General features: G+C 46.6%; 1 protein-coding gene across 2 annotated transcripts in view; it reads left to right on the top strand.

The window, feature by feature from the left end:
• Window positions 1-12,005: 12,005 nt before the first annotated feature.
• TMCO4 (transmembrane and coiled-coil domains 4) overlaps window positions 12,006-13,123 on the top strand; it is an 81,655-nt gene continuing 80,537 nt past the window's right edge. Inside the window, exon 1 of one of the 2 annotated variants that reach the window (XM_054571655.1) lies at window positions 12,006-12,048. The gene's annotated coding sequence lies outside the window, so the exon portion shown is untranslated. The remainder of the gene's footprint in view (window positions 12,049-13,123) is intronic. The other variant, XM_054571656.1, reaches the window with a different exon arrangement.

Genomic DNA, 13,123 nt, shown 5'->3' with positions numbered 1-13,123 from the left:
AAGTGCCTGTTGTGGGTTGAATTGTGTTCCTTGGATTGAATTGTGTCCCCCTGCCCAAAAGAAGACAGAATGTGATCTCATTTGGAAACTGGGTTTTTACGGAAATAAGTTAAAATGAAGTCATTAGGGTGGGCCCTAAAACAATATGACTAGTGTCCTTATAAAAAGGGGAAATTTGGGCCCAGAGACAGACACACACAGAGGGAAGACAATGTGAAGACACACACAGAGGATGCCACATGACGATGAAAGCAGAGACCAGGGTGATACAGCAGGAGCCGAGGAAAGCCAACAGTGGCCAGCGAGCCACCAGAAGCTAGGAAAAAGGCATACCATAGATTCTCCCGGAGTCCTCAGCAGGAACAAACCCTTCTGACACTTTGATCTTGAACTTCTAGCCTCCATATTGTGTGAGCCAATACATCCCTGTTGTTTAATAACCAAGGTGTTGTGGCACCTTGTATGGCAGCCCTAGGGAACCAATACAGTAGCTCTCCTGTGCCTTTGCTTGCACCATGCCCCTTAGCTGGGCTGCTTCAAGCTCAGGTAAATAACTTGCCCAGAGTCTCGTAGCATGTAAGAGGCAACGGTGAGCTCAGAATCAAGTCCGATGGACTCTCCAGATTAGATCTTACTGCTCCTGTTTTGTGGATGGGAAACCAAGGTTCAGAGATGCCCTGATATCCACCCCCCTGCAACAAAAAGTGCCCGAATATCAAAGATGGAGCTGGAATCCGAACCTGCAGTTCCTAAATTGTCTTTAATCTTTGCAACAATCACATGAGAATTACTGAATTATTACCCCCATTTCACAAATTAAAGAGTTAAAACCCAGGGCATTAAGGCACTTACTTGACCAAGGTCACAAGCAAGTGATTGAGGTACCAGACTTTGAACCAACTGACTCCAAACTCTGTCTGCACTTCCCACTTGCCCCACACTGCTTCTGTCTGTCGCCTGTCTGTGTTGAGAGGCAGGCCAGCGCGTTTTTCAGGATGCTTGAATACCCATCATAAGAGATTGTTGGCTCAAAGAGGACAAAACTGTAGTGGACATTGATCTTCTTTCCTTTCCTTTGACTGCCTTATAGTCATCTGCCCCCCCACCCCCACCCCTTGGCCTCTCATCTCCATTTCTAGGAAAACTGCCCTGTGGTTACTCTTGTGAAAGGGAGAATTCCACCAGCACCCACCACACCAACTGGGGTGCTGGGTCCCTCCTCTACCCACCTCCCATTTCACCTGAGGTGGTCACATGACTCGGGTCACGTAATCTTTCCCAGAACTTGAGACAAGTGATGAATCTGGGGCTAGTGATGGAGGGACGCAGGTTTGGAAGTGGCAGCAGTAGCAGCAGACCAGATGGGCGCCACAGCTCTGGTCCCTAAGCCGCTGGTTGAGTCAGTGAACACTCAGCTTTCTTCTCTACAATTAATTTATTTGGTTCTTTAGAGAGCCAGAATCAGTTTCTGTTGCTTGCAATCAATACTCCTGAACAGGAGCTGTGCAGGTCTCTGGTTGCTGAAAAATTCCACCATGACCATGACCCCCAGCCCTTCCAAAGCCCAAGCAAACTTCGATGCCACAGACCAGGGAGCCACCTCCACCCCCACCGACCACCCTCCTGAGAGCCAGCCTCACCTTGTGATGAGGCTACTCTGATGTCAAGCCCAGGATGCCCGGGCTTCTCTGCCCAGAGCTAGGGTCAAACAGGAAAACATGGCATTGGATCTCAGGCCAGCCATAGCCTAGAGAAGGCTAGACTCCATGCTATTGACCTCATGACCGCCAGAGGAAACAAGCTCTCGTTCTGCAAAGATACCCATCTAGAGGCCCTTCACTGAAGCCAAACTGAAAATAAACAGCCTACAACGTAGCTGTGGACGCAGCAGTTCCAACGCAACGGCAGCGGTCACAGCGCCTAAGGTTTACCCAGTGCTTACCGCATGCAGGTTAATGTTCCACCCTTGGAAGTGAGTGCTAATATCCATTATGCTAGACACTTTACATGCCACGTCACTGTATCAACCCAAAACCCCTATTCGAGTAAGAGACTAAAGCTTGGAGGACATAAGTAACTTGCCTGAGTGGCAGAGCTGGGATTTGAAAGCAGGCCGTCCAGTCCAGCTCTGAGCCCTCAGCTTAATCACTGCACCAACACCCCCCTCCTACCCCACCTTTCCCCCTCCTCATCTTCCCTACCCCCCCAAAAAAACCCATGGACAAAATATGGCCCTCAGACAGACAGACCTGGGTACAAAACCAAGTCCTGCCATTCCCTCTCTGCATGATCTTGGCCATGACATATGCCTTTCCTGAACCTCAGTTTCCTTGTTTGGAAATGTAGGATCATCAGATCTACCTGATAGAGGTTTTTATGACAATTTAACGAGATGACACGTAAAACACCTGACACAGTTCCCAGCACGTAGTAGGCAATTGCCTATCCCCGCCAGCCTGTCAACAAACGTGTGTGAGCACCTGTCATGTGCCTGGTGAGTTGGGGAGGCAGAAATACAGAAGAAGAGACAGTCCTTACCACCATCACCCCCACATCTGTCACCTTAGCTAGGGGAATAAGATGTGCACATGTACCCTGAAATCAAACAGCTGTATGATGAGACTTGAATAATGTAAGACAGGGGTTTGCTCTAGAGAAGACAGACTGGAGAGAGACAGCCTTTGGGGCTTCTGGAATAGTGGGAATGTTCTATTTCTTGACTTAGGTGGTAGCTACAAAGGTGGATATTTACTTTCTATTATGTCTAAACAGTGCCTATATTTTGCATGTGCTTCAGGTACATATATCATAGGTTTTTTAAAATTCTTGTTTATTCTATTACAGTTGTCCCAATTGTTCCCTTTGCCCTCCTCTGCCCCATTAAGGGAACAGAGTGGGGGATCATAGTTGTGTGTGTGTGTGTGTGTGTGTGTGTGTGTGTGTGTGTGTTGTTTGTTTAAATTAAGCCTAATACAACAATGCCAAAGGGTTTAAGCAGCTTTAGGGACAAGGCTAGGTCTGACTGGTGCCCAGGGCTAAGCTCGCCCTGGGATGCCTCCCCGTCCACACCCACCTCAGCCAAGGTTTTTGAACTTTGTGAGCTGCTCTGAAGACCGTCTGTCTGGTTTGAGTCCTGACTCTGCTACTTACTGACTGAATAAGTCTCTTGAACTCTTTTAACTTCAGTTCCCACATCTATAAAATGAGGAGATAATCACAAAGCAGTGAGCATCAAATGAGATCACCTGTCGGGACCATTGAGTACAGTGTACCTGCACACAGGACGTGCCCAAGGAACACTAGCTGCTCGAGATAGGCAAATAGCTGGCTGTATTGTCTTGTTTAACCAAATGGTGGCAAAGACAGGCTCTTGCTGGGCCTTGGCAAAGATGAAACTAGGATCTGGGCCTTCATTAAGACTGTTTCTCTTCACTTCTGTCTCCATTTCTCCTGCATTTGGGTTTTGTTCTCTCTGACCAGTTTTATTCCAGGAGATTGGTTGGCTCCTCCTACTCGTGTCTTCCTAGCTTCACTTCCAGAGAGAAAGAGCAGGCTTCCTTCCTTTGGTTAAATGATGAAAAACCCCAGCGAAGGACTCTGATTGGTCCCCTTGGGTCACACGCCCTTTCTGTAACCAACAGAACTGTGATTGGCAGCCCCAAGGGAATCTCATGATAAGGGAGGACAAGGTCCTCCAACAAAGGAAGATGCTGTTTGCAGAAACATGAGGGGCATTCAGCAGACATACAGTAGTTGATCACCCTACGGAGAACCTATGTGAGCAGCAGATGTGTGAGCCTACCCCCAGCCCCACCACAGCTAATTGGAGGTGAACTTCCAACCTAACTGGGTTCTCTTTGAGGACCTGCCTTCTCCCCATCCAATCTCAGTCCAAGTGGGTTCTGATGGTAATACTATTATACTTGTTTTCTGGGAGGGAAAGCATGTGTCCCAAACCTGCAAAGCATATGTCCCTCCGCCACAGGGTTTGGTTCAATGACAGTTCTGCCTAGGAATCTTTCTGGAACTATCTGGAGGCAGCATTTTCTCTGCCAGAGTTCCTAAGCTGACAGACTATTTGTCTGGACTTTCTGGTGACTATCTTTCCACCCCAAGGAAAGATTTTTCTACAGGCAAAGCCAACCCAGAGGCAAACTGAGCCCAGTGGTAGAAAGAGCTCTCTGATCATATTATCTGAGTACCTAGATCTGGCCCTGCCTAAAAGCTGACTTTCCTCTGAACTTTTCAGTAGTTACATGGGTCAATAAATTGCCTTTCTCTGCTTAAAACACTTTGAGCCGGTTGTTCATTTGCAAGCAAAGGAGCCCTGACTCGCGCATGCTTGAGTTACAAGGCCACACAGAGCAAACGTGCATGTCACAGGCAGGAAGCTGGAAGTAAACGACTAATGAAGCTGTTACCCCAGAGAAGCAGGCAAGAGGGAGGCCGTGTGGCTTCTGGAGGCAAACAGAGTAGGCTCAGCTCCTGAATTCCCAAATCTCCAGTCTCAGCAAGGTCTCTCTGCCATGCCTATTGTCTGTCCATGAGACCAGCTGTCATATCTTTAACATCCCTCCTTTAAATAAGCTAGCAACCCAGAGAATTCCAATACCTCATCATCCCTTCTCTAACATAAAACCTGGTGCTCAGTGAGGCCTATGGCCTCTGCTGAACGTTAGGTAGAAAAGTTCAATGGAAGAGTGCTTCGGGGCGGAACAGAGCATTTGTGAATTGCTACAGAAGACACATCGGCGGCCTGAGGTTGGGGTGGCCAGGGCAAGCCTCAGAAAGGTTACGGGAACTGGCCGGGCCTTGAGGCAAGGGTTTGATTGGAATTGCCAGAAGGACTGGGGTGAATGAGGGCATTGCATGCAGCGGAAATAGTGTGAGAAACGCAGAGGCTGAAGGATACACAGCCTATTCAGGGCAGAGAGTGGCACTGTCTGAGTCAGGGATTCATCGGGGGCGCAGGGGGAGAAGGCTGGGCCTGACGGTGGAGGGGCCTGGAGACTAGGTGCAATGTGGTATCCTGGATCGGATTCTGGGATGGTAAAAGAGCATTAGTAGAAAAATCATCGAATGAAGTCTGTACTTTAGTTAATAGTAATGTGCCATATCAGTTTCCTACTCTTGACAAATGCAACATCATTATGTAAGATGTTAACACTGGGGAAACAGGGGGAAAGTGCTATGGTTCTTAATTAAGAATCCTTAGGTTTCCCGTCAAGATGGCAGTGTAGGTAAATGCAGTACATGAATCCTCCCACGATCACATCAAAGTTACAACGAAACTACAGACCAACCATCATTCAGAACCACCTGGAATCCAGCTGAACAGACTAGAAAGGATATAAAGAAGCAGCACACCAAGACTGGGGATCTACATTGGAGCTGATGAAGCAGAGGACCTAATCAGCAATTTGGAACATAAGAAAGCAGAAAACACCCAATCATAACAGCAAAAATAAAATAATCCAAAATAATTAGGGTAATATAAGGAGCCTCTGGGACGACTTCAAGTGTACCAACATTCGCATGCTGGCAGTGCTGGAAGGAGAAGAGAGAGAGCAAGGAAATGAAAGCCTACGTGAAAAAATGATAGAAAACTTCCCTAATTTGGTGAAGGAAATAGACATAAAAATATAGGAAGCACAGAGTCCCCAAAAACATGAACCCAAAGAGGCCCACACCAAGGCACACCATAATTAAAATGCCACAGGTTCAAGACAAAGAGAGATCTTAAAAGCAGCGAGAGAAAAGTGGTTAGTTACCTACAAGGACTCTCCCATAAAACTGTCAGCAGGTTTCTCAACAGAGACTTTGCAGGCCAGGAGAGATTGGCAAGAAATATTCAAAGTGATGAAAACGCAAGGACCTCCAACCAAGATTATTTGACCCAGCAAAGCTTTCATTGAGAATCAAAGGACAGATAAACAGCTTCCCAGACAAGAAAAAGATCCCAGACCAAAAAAAAAAAAAGCTAAAGGAATTCATCACCACCAAACCAGTATTACAAGAAATGTTAAAGGGTCTTCTTTAAGAAGAAGAAAGAAAAAAATAAAAAATATAAATAATAAATTGGCAATAAATATGTGTCTATCAACAATTACATTAAATGCAAAGAGATTAAGTACTCCAATCAAAAGATATATAGAGGCTGAATGTATAACAAAACAAGACCCTTACATATGCTGTCTTCAAGAGACACTTCAAATCAGAAAACACACACACAGACTGAAAGTAAAGGGATGGGGGAAAAAATTCATGAACATGGCAATAAACAAATGAAAAAAGCTGGGATAGTAATACTTTTACCAGATAAAAAAGACTTTAGAAAAAGGATATAACAAGAGACAAAGAAGAACCCAACAATTCCACTTCTGGATATTTATCCAAAAAAAGCCTAAAACACCACATTGAAAAAACATGTGTATCCATATATTCATTGCAGCATTATTTACAATAGCCAATATATGGAACAGTGATTTTCAACATTTTTCATCTAATAGCACACATATACTAATTACTAAAATTCTATGGCACACCAAAAAAAATATTTGCCAATCTGACAAAAAAAATAGGTATAATTTCAATTCATTCACATCAGATAGCTATTGTTTCATTGGTTGTTGACATTTTTTTATTTGACAATCTAAGGAAAAAGAGGCCAGTGCCCCTGACAAGAGTCAGGTATCGCATGTTCTAAAAATTCTTGCAGCACACCAGTATGCTGCGGCACCCAGTTGAAAGTCACTGATATGGAGCAACCTAAGTATTTATTGATACATGAATAGATAAAGAAGAAGTGGTACATATGTACAATGGTATACGACTCAGCCATAAAAAGAATGAAATCTTGCCATCTGCAACAATGTGGATGGACCTAGAGGATATTGTGCTGAGTGAAATACGTCAGATAGAGAAAGACAAGTGCCATATGATTTCACTTAAATGTGGAATCTAAAAAACAAATGAACATGCAGAACAGAAACAGATGCAGAGATACAGAGAATATTTTGACAGTTGCCAGACGGGAGGGGGATGGAAGAGACAGGTGAAGTGATTAAGAAGCACAAATTGGTAGCTACAAAATAGTCATGAGGATGTAAAGTACAGCACGGGGAACACAGTCAATAATATTGTAATATCTGTGTATAGTGTCAGATGGGTACTAGGCTTATCAGGATGATCACTTAGCAAGTTATACAATGTCTCATCTCTGGGTTGTAAACCTGAAACTAATGTAAAATTGTATGTCATGTGTAACTGAAAGATAAAAAATTATTTAAAGTAAAAAAATAAAAAAAGAACTCTATATTCTTTGTAACTTTTGGGTCATTCTAAAATCTTGACAAAATAAAAAAATATATCTATTAAATAAATAAATAACAGAATAATTGAATCCTGCCTCAGTATTTTAGATAGCCAAAGTCTCTGAGCTGAAGACTGAAGACTGGCCTTCCTTCTTTAAAAAGGATTATTAGCAAATTTTAGAGGCGCGCAATGAATCATCATGCAGCCTCTAAAAAGAAGGAAACCCTGCCACTGTGACAACGTAGATGGACCTAGAGGACAGTGTAGCAAGAGAAATGAGCCCGACACAGAGAGACAAACGCCACGTCACCTCACTCACCTGTGGCATCTAGAGTCGTCAAACTCATAGAACTCGACAGCAGAACGGTGGTTGCCAGGAGCTAAGGAGAGAGAGCGGGGAGAAATGAGGAGATACTGGCCGAAGGGCACAAAGTTTTAGTTACGCAAAATGAAAGAGTTCTGGAGATCTAATGAACAGCGTGTGACCGTAGGTAACAATACCGTCTCATATACTTGAAATTTGCTAAGAAGATAGATCTTAAAGTAAACCTACATGCACATACCCCACAATGGGTAACCACGTGGAGGGGATAGCGTAAGTTATTCAGCCTGATTGTGGTAACTTTTCATGAGGTATACACACAACAAAACATCAATTTGTGGGCCTTAAATATATATAATTTTATATGTCAAAAATATCTCAAAAAAGTTGTTTTAAAAAGAAATATTTACATATACTTTTTGTTTGGGAATCTGTCACAAAGAAAAATAGTTTAAATATTAATTAATGGCCTTGATTAGTAGTTTACAAGAAACAAATAAAAAGTGTACCTCAAAAAAAAGATTCAATAACATTAAACTGTTCTCAACAGAATAAGGACTGAACGGAATAAGTTTCTCATGTATGATCCAAAGTGACTTAATGCAAGTTCACATATCGGCTAAGGGCACTTTGTATGCCATCAGTGATGTGTGTCTCATGCATTACAAAATATCAGGGGCAAGTGTAAAGCATTCTTAGGTAAGAAGCAGGTAGAGGTCATCACCCAAAACCCTGTGTAAGAGATAAGGTAGAGGACTACAAAATTATTACCTAGCACACAAGAACAATGGGGAAAAATATCAATCCAAGTGGCTTTGACCCTCAACCCCTGTGACATACTGTAGCCAATTCCAGTTGATGGTCCAATTAATAAAAAGAGGTTAAGTTCTGTGGGTCAAAGATGCCTTAGAGATACAGAAAAGGGATTTCCCAGCAATGTAGCAATATCCATGATCACCACAAACCATCTGCAACACCCTCCACCCTGTCTCTCCTCTGAAAGTGTGTCCAGTCGCTCCCCACCAGAGCACTGTTTATGTCTGAGTGTCATTAGAAAAGTGACCATGAACCACCTTCTGAGTCATTAAGTCTCAAGTTCATCATAACAGCATCATAAAGATGCTCATTGGGAAGGGATGTGGCGGTGCCTTCAGTGAGTGACATCACTCTTGAATTCAGTTCCATTCAACAGTAATCCATGCCAGGCCACGCCCCACCTACATCCAAGAAAGATGGACATCTGTGGGACATAGTGAAGGAGCCTTTCCCTGCTGAGAATCCACTATCTGCAAGTCATAGAAATATCTTCAAACCGGTATTGATATTTAAGCCTATGAGAGATCAGGATAGCAGAATCAACCAGATGTAGGATCAAATCCTGGCTCTAATGTCTTGTAGCTTGGTGACCCTGGCTCAGTTATTTAACTTCTCTGAGCCTCAGGTCCTTCTTTCTTCTGTGAAACAGGCTAATAATAGTATAAACTGCATAAGATTAAGTGATATAAAACATGTATGAAAAGCACATAGAGTCAGCCACAAGGATAATGCTCCCTAAACAGTAGTCATGGTTAGTTCTAGAACTTCTGAGACAATAGAATCCAATCATTTCGTTGTTCCAAAACTGGCTGTTCATCAGAATCATGAGGGAAGCTTGTTAAAGTGCAAATTCCTGGGTTTCCATACCCCCTGAAAAATTCTAAACTGGGTAGGCCTAGGCAGGACCCAAGAGCCTGTGCCACCATCACATACTTTCATTGTGCCTAGCCCATAGGAGGCACTCAACAAACCCAGACCCCTTCCTGGCCCGGACTATTGCAACAGCCTCCTAACTGCTTGCCTGTGTCCATTCTCATCCCTCTGACCTCCCCGAAGAGCCAGGGAGATCCTTTTAAAAGATGAGATCATGTCACATCGCTGCCCCGAACCCACTGCAACTCATCGTCTCATGCAGAATAAAATCCAGAGACGGGCCCTCCATCCGTGGTTCCCGACACCGGGCACACATTAGAACACCTGGGGAGCTCGTGAATGACACCGATGCCTGGCCTAACGCTAGACCAGCAGAATCAGAACCTCTGGGGGTGGGGCCCCAGTGGGGTTGCCAGATAAAATATAGAACACCCAGTTACATTTGTATTTCATATATGCAATGAATAATTTTTCAGTATAACTATGTCCTGGGCAATATTAAGACAAACTCCTACTAAAAAAAGCATGTATTTGTTGTATACCTGAAAAGCAAACATAACTGGGTGTCCTGCATTTTTATTTGCTACATTTGGTGACTTTGGCCCAAGATCAGCCTTTCCCTTCTGTATCTGCAATACCTAGAGCCTCACCCACTGCTCAGTAAATTCTGGTTGAATTAGTAAATGCTTATGAAATGGCTTCTCCTTCTAGCACAACCCCCTAAACATTCTTTGGGAGAAGTTGACAGAAGACATCTTAGTAGAAGTATCTTTTACCAAAACTAATGGCAGCTGATTTTTACTGAGCATGTCCTGTGAGCCAGATTTTGTTCAAAGCACTTTAGCTCTATGTCCTCATTTAGTCCTCACAACACAACTTGTGAGGGCCATAATGATCCTCCTTTTACAGACGAAGAAAGTAAATTCTTCAAAGTCCAACACCAAACCTCAAAAATTGTACAGGCATACACTAGAGGGGTAAACATATTTTCCCCACCTTTCCGACAGCAGCCTTGATTATGGATGAGGTCCCGTGTGCTGTTCGGTGCCCGAGACTGGGGTGCGGGATGGGCAGCAGACATGTCTGTAACTGGATCCAATGTCCAGAGTCAAGAGTATTCAATACAGGATCTCAAACCAAATTAGATCCATGACTAGGGCAAAGTCAAGACATGTGCACAATGATGCCTGATCCCTCAAAGCCAATCTGGCTGGGGGGGGGCCACGAGACATTGAGAGGAAGGCTGGCTGGAGCCTTTTCTCTGGGCGTCACTTCCATACGGTTACTAATATTCTATCCTGACAAGACCCACATGCTCAGCTATAACTCCCTATGCCCCTAAAGGGTGCTCACTATTGACCCATCTGACCTCAGTTGGCAGAGAGGCTATTCTTGGTTCTAACTGGCCAGTGGGGAGCTGAGCAGACAAAGGCCCAGAGCATTCTACACAGGCACACATGAGTCACAGATTCTGCACTGACAGCTGGTCTCTGACCCCATCCTCTGTCTTTTCCATTCAAGGTAGCGTGCCCTCTTCATCCAAAGAGCAACGGCCTTTGTGGTCAAGGTGATTCATGCTCCTACTCTGGCACCCATTAGCTCTGGGGCTTCTGCACGGCCTGGACCTAAGCCTGTTTCCTATCCTGTAGAACGGGTGTGGTAAGAATGTATAGGGTTGTTAGGGATATAAGATCCATTCTTGCATTCATTCAGTGACTCTGAGCGCCTATCAAGCACCTGGCACCGTCCCTGGGGGTGGACACACAGCTGAGGACAAGGTAGCCAAGACCCCCATTCTCCAGGCTTTTAAATTCTAGTAGGGATGGCAGATAATAAACTGCAAACAAAATGGCCAAAATAATACCATAGAGTGCGAAATACTACGATTACATAGAACAGGACTGGAAGTCTGATATGATTCCCCTGCACTTAGAACAGTACACGGCACATAGTAGGTGCTCAGTAAACATTCGTTCAATGACCGAGTCCGCTGACTGGTTAGGGGAGACTCGCAGATGCAAGCCTGAGTGCGCGCCGCAGTGTCAGGCTGGAAACAAACGCAGGAAGAGGAAGGTCTGTTGGCAGAGTGCCAGGCACCGCCACCTCAGATGCAAAGGTCCTGCGACTGAACCAAAGTTAGCGTTGGAGAAACTGAAAGAAAAATAAAGGAGCGCGTGGATATCTCAACACTCTGTAAACTTCCACATGGTCCCTATACGTGCGGCAAGGGCGTTTCTGAGACTGGTTCTTTGATTTTTCATAATTCACTTTGGAAGATTTCCATCCAAGTTGCTGTTCAGCCCTTCACTGGCGGCCGGGGCGTCTCGCGGGCACTTCCTTGCTGAGTCAGCCTTGCGCGGCCTTCCCTCGCGCGCTGCCCTGCGCTGCTTCCTGCAGGGCAAATACACCCACAACCCGAGTTTTGCGCCGGGACAGGCCCGTCACTTCCTGATGCCGGCACCCCTGTCGCGGAGTGGCGGCGGGCCGAGCCCTGTGGGGACACGCAGCCCGCGAGCTAGAGCCCGGAAGGCCCCGCTGTCCCGACGCACGTCCGCCGGGCCCGGGGGGCCAGGCGAGCTCGGGGCGGGCAGCCCAGGGCAGGCGGCGGCACCGGCCGGGGCCAGCGCGGGGCGGCGGGGCCGGGCCGGGGCAGGGGAGGAGCCGGGCGGGAGGAGCCAGAGCCAACTTCTCCTTCGCGCCGCTGCCGCCGCCTTAGCGCCCAGGTAAGGGGCCCGGTCCCGCCGAGGCCACTCCCCGCTGCCATCCCGCAAACCCTTTGCCCCCCACCCCGCCCCCCGGGGCTCGTGGGCGTGGGATCCACGGGGAGTCGCCGCGCGCTTCCGCAGCGCAGACTGCCGCGGAGACAAGGCGGCCCGCTTGTTGCTTGCTTTCTTTCCGAGCCGGAAGTGCGCTTAGAAATCACGTGGGGAGGCAGTTGGGGAAACTGAGGCGGGGCGGAGCGCTGGGGCTGTCTCCTGCTTCCCAGCTCGGAGCTCCGAGCCCTTAGAGATCACCCAGCACCTCCTTTGATAAATGAGGTAGCTGCTCTGGTCCCAGGAGGAGAAGGAACTTGTTCAAGGTCACACGGGTTCACTGGGCTTCACCTGGTCCCCTTGTGGCCCCTCAGCGCACCACACCAGGTATTGGTAAGGAAGGCCTCAGGGGCAGCCGTCACCTGTAAGCTCTGAGTTGCAGCAGACACTCAGACTGAGGGGGTTCGGGAATAACCTCTGGAGAAGAGCCAGGCCCCCAGTGTTACAGGCCGGCAGTGTCCCCTTACCCAGCCGTTGGTGTCAGGGGGAAGAATTACTGCTGCTAAGTTTAGAGTGGATTTTACAACTAAGTCAGCTGAGGCTCAGAGAGATGGATGGTTTCCCCAAAACCACAGAGCAAGGAAGGAGAACAGGATAAGAACCTGGGTTACTCTGCCCCACAGCCTGACCCAGTGCCTGGTGCAGAGTTGGCCCTCACAGTGCCCTTCTTGCCCTGCCCTGGGGTTGCACAGGGAGTTGGAGCACAGCCAGGCCAGAGCCAGGGGCTTGGCCTGGAGACTAAGACAAAGTAGGAGTGCACAGTTGCCTTGTTCTTTCCCAACCCACCCAGTGCTCATCTCACTGCAGAAAACCAAACCCCTTTAAGCTGTAGGGGCATCCATTTATTCGTTCAACAAATACTTATTGAGCACCTACTGTGTGCTCGTGTGTGCACTGTTTAGGCACTGAGGATATAGCAGTGAACGAGTGCTGCTCTCCAGGAGTACGCTCCAGAGAGTGGAACAGAAGTCTGCCCTTCAGTGGG

Source organism: Pteronotus mesoamericanus, unplaced genomic scaffold (genome assembly GCF_021234165.1).
Source record: "Pteronotus mesoamericanus isolate MK-2021 breed Mesoamerican mustached bat unplaced genomic scaffold, CSHL_Meso_final contig_221, whole genome shotgun sequence".
Classification (NCBI taxonomy): domain Eukaryota; kingdom Metazoa; phylum Chordata; class Mammalia; order Chiroptera; family Mormoopidae; genus Pteronotus; species Pteronotus mesoamericanus.
Note: the sequence above shows the minus strand (reverse complement) of the source record. Positions and strands in the feature narration are given on the sequence as shown.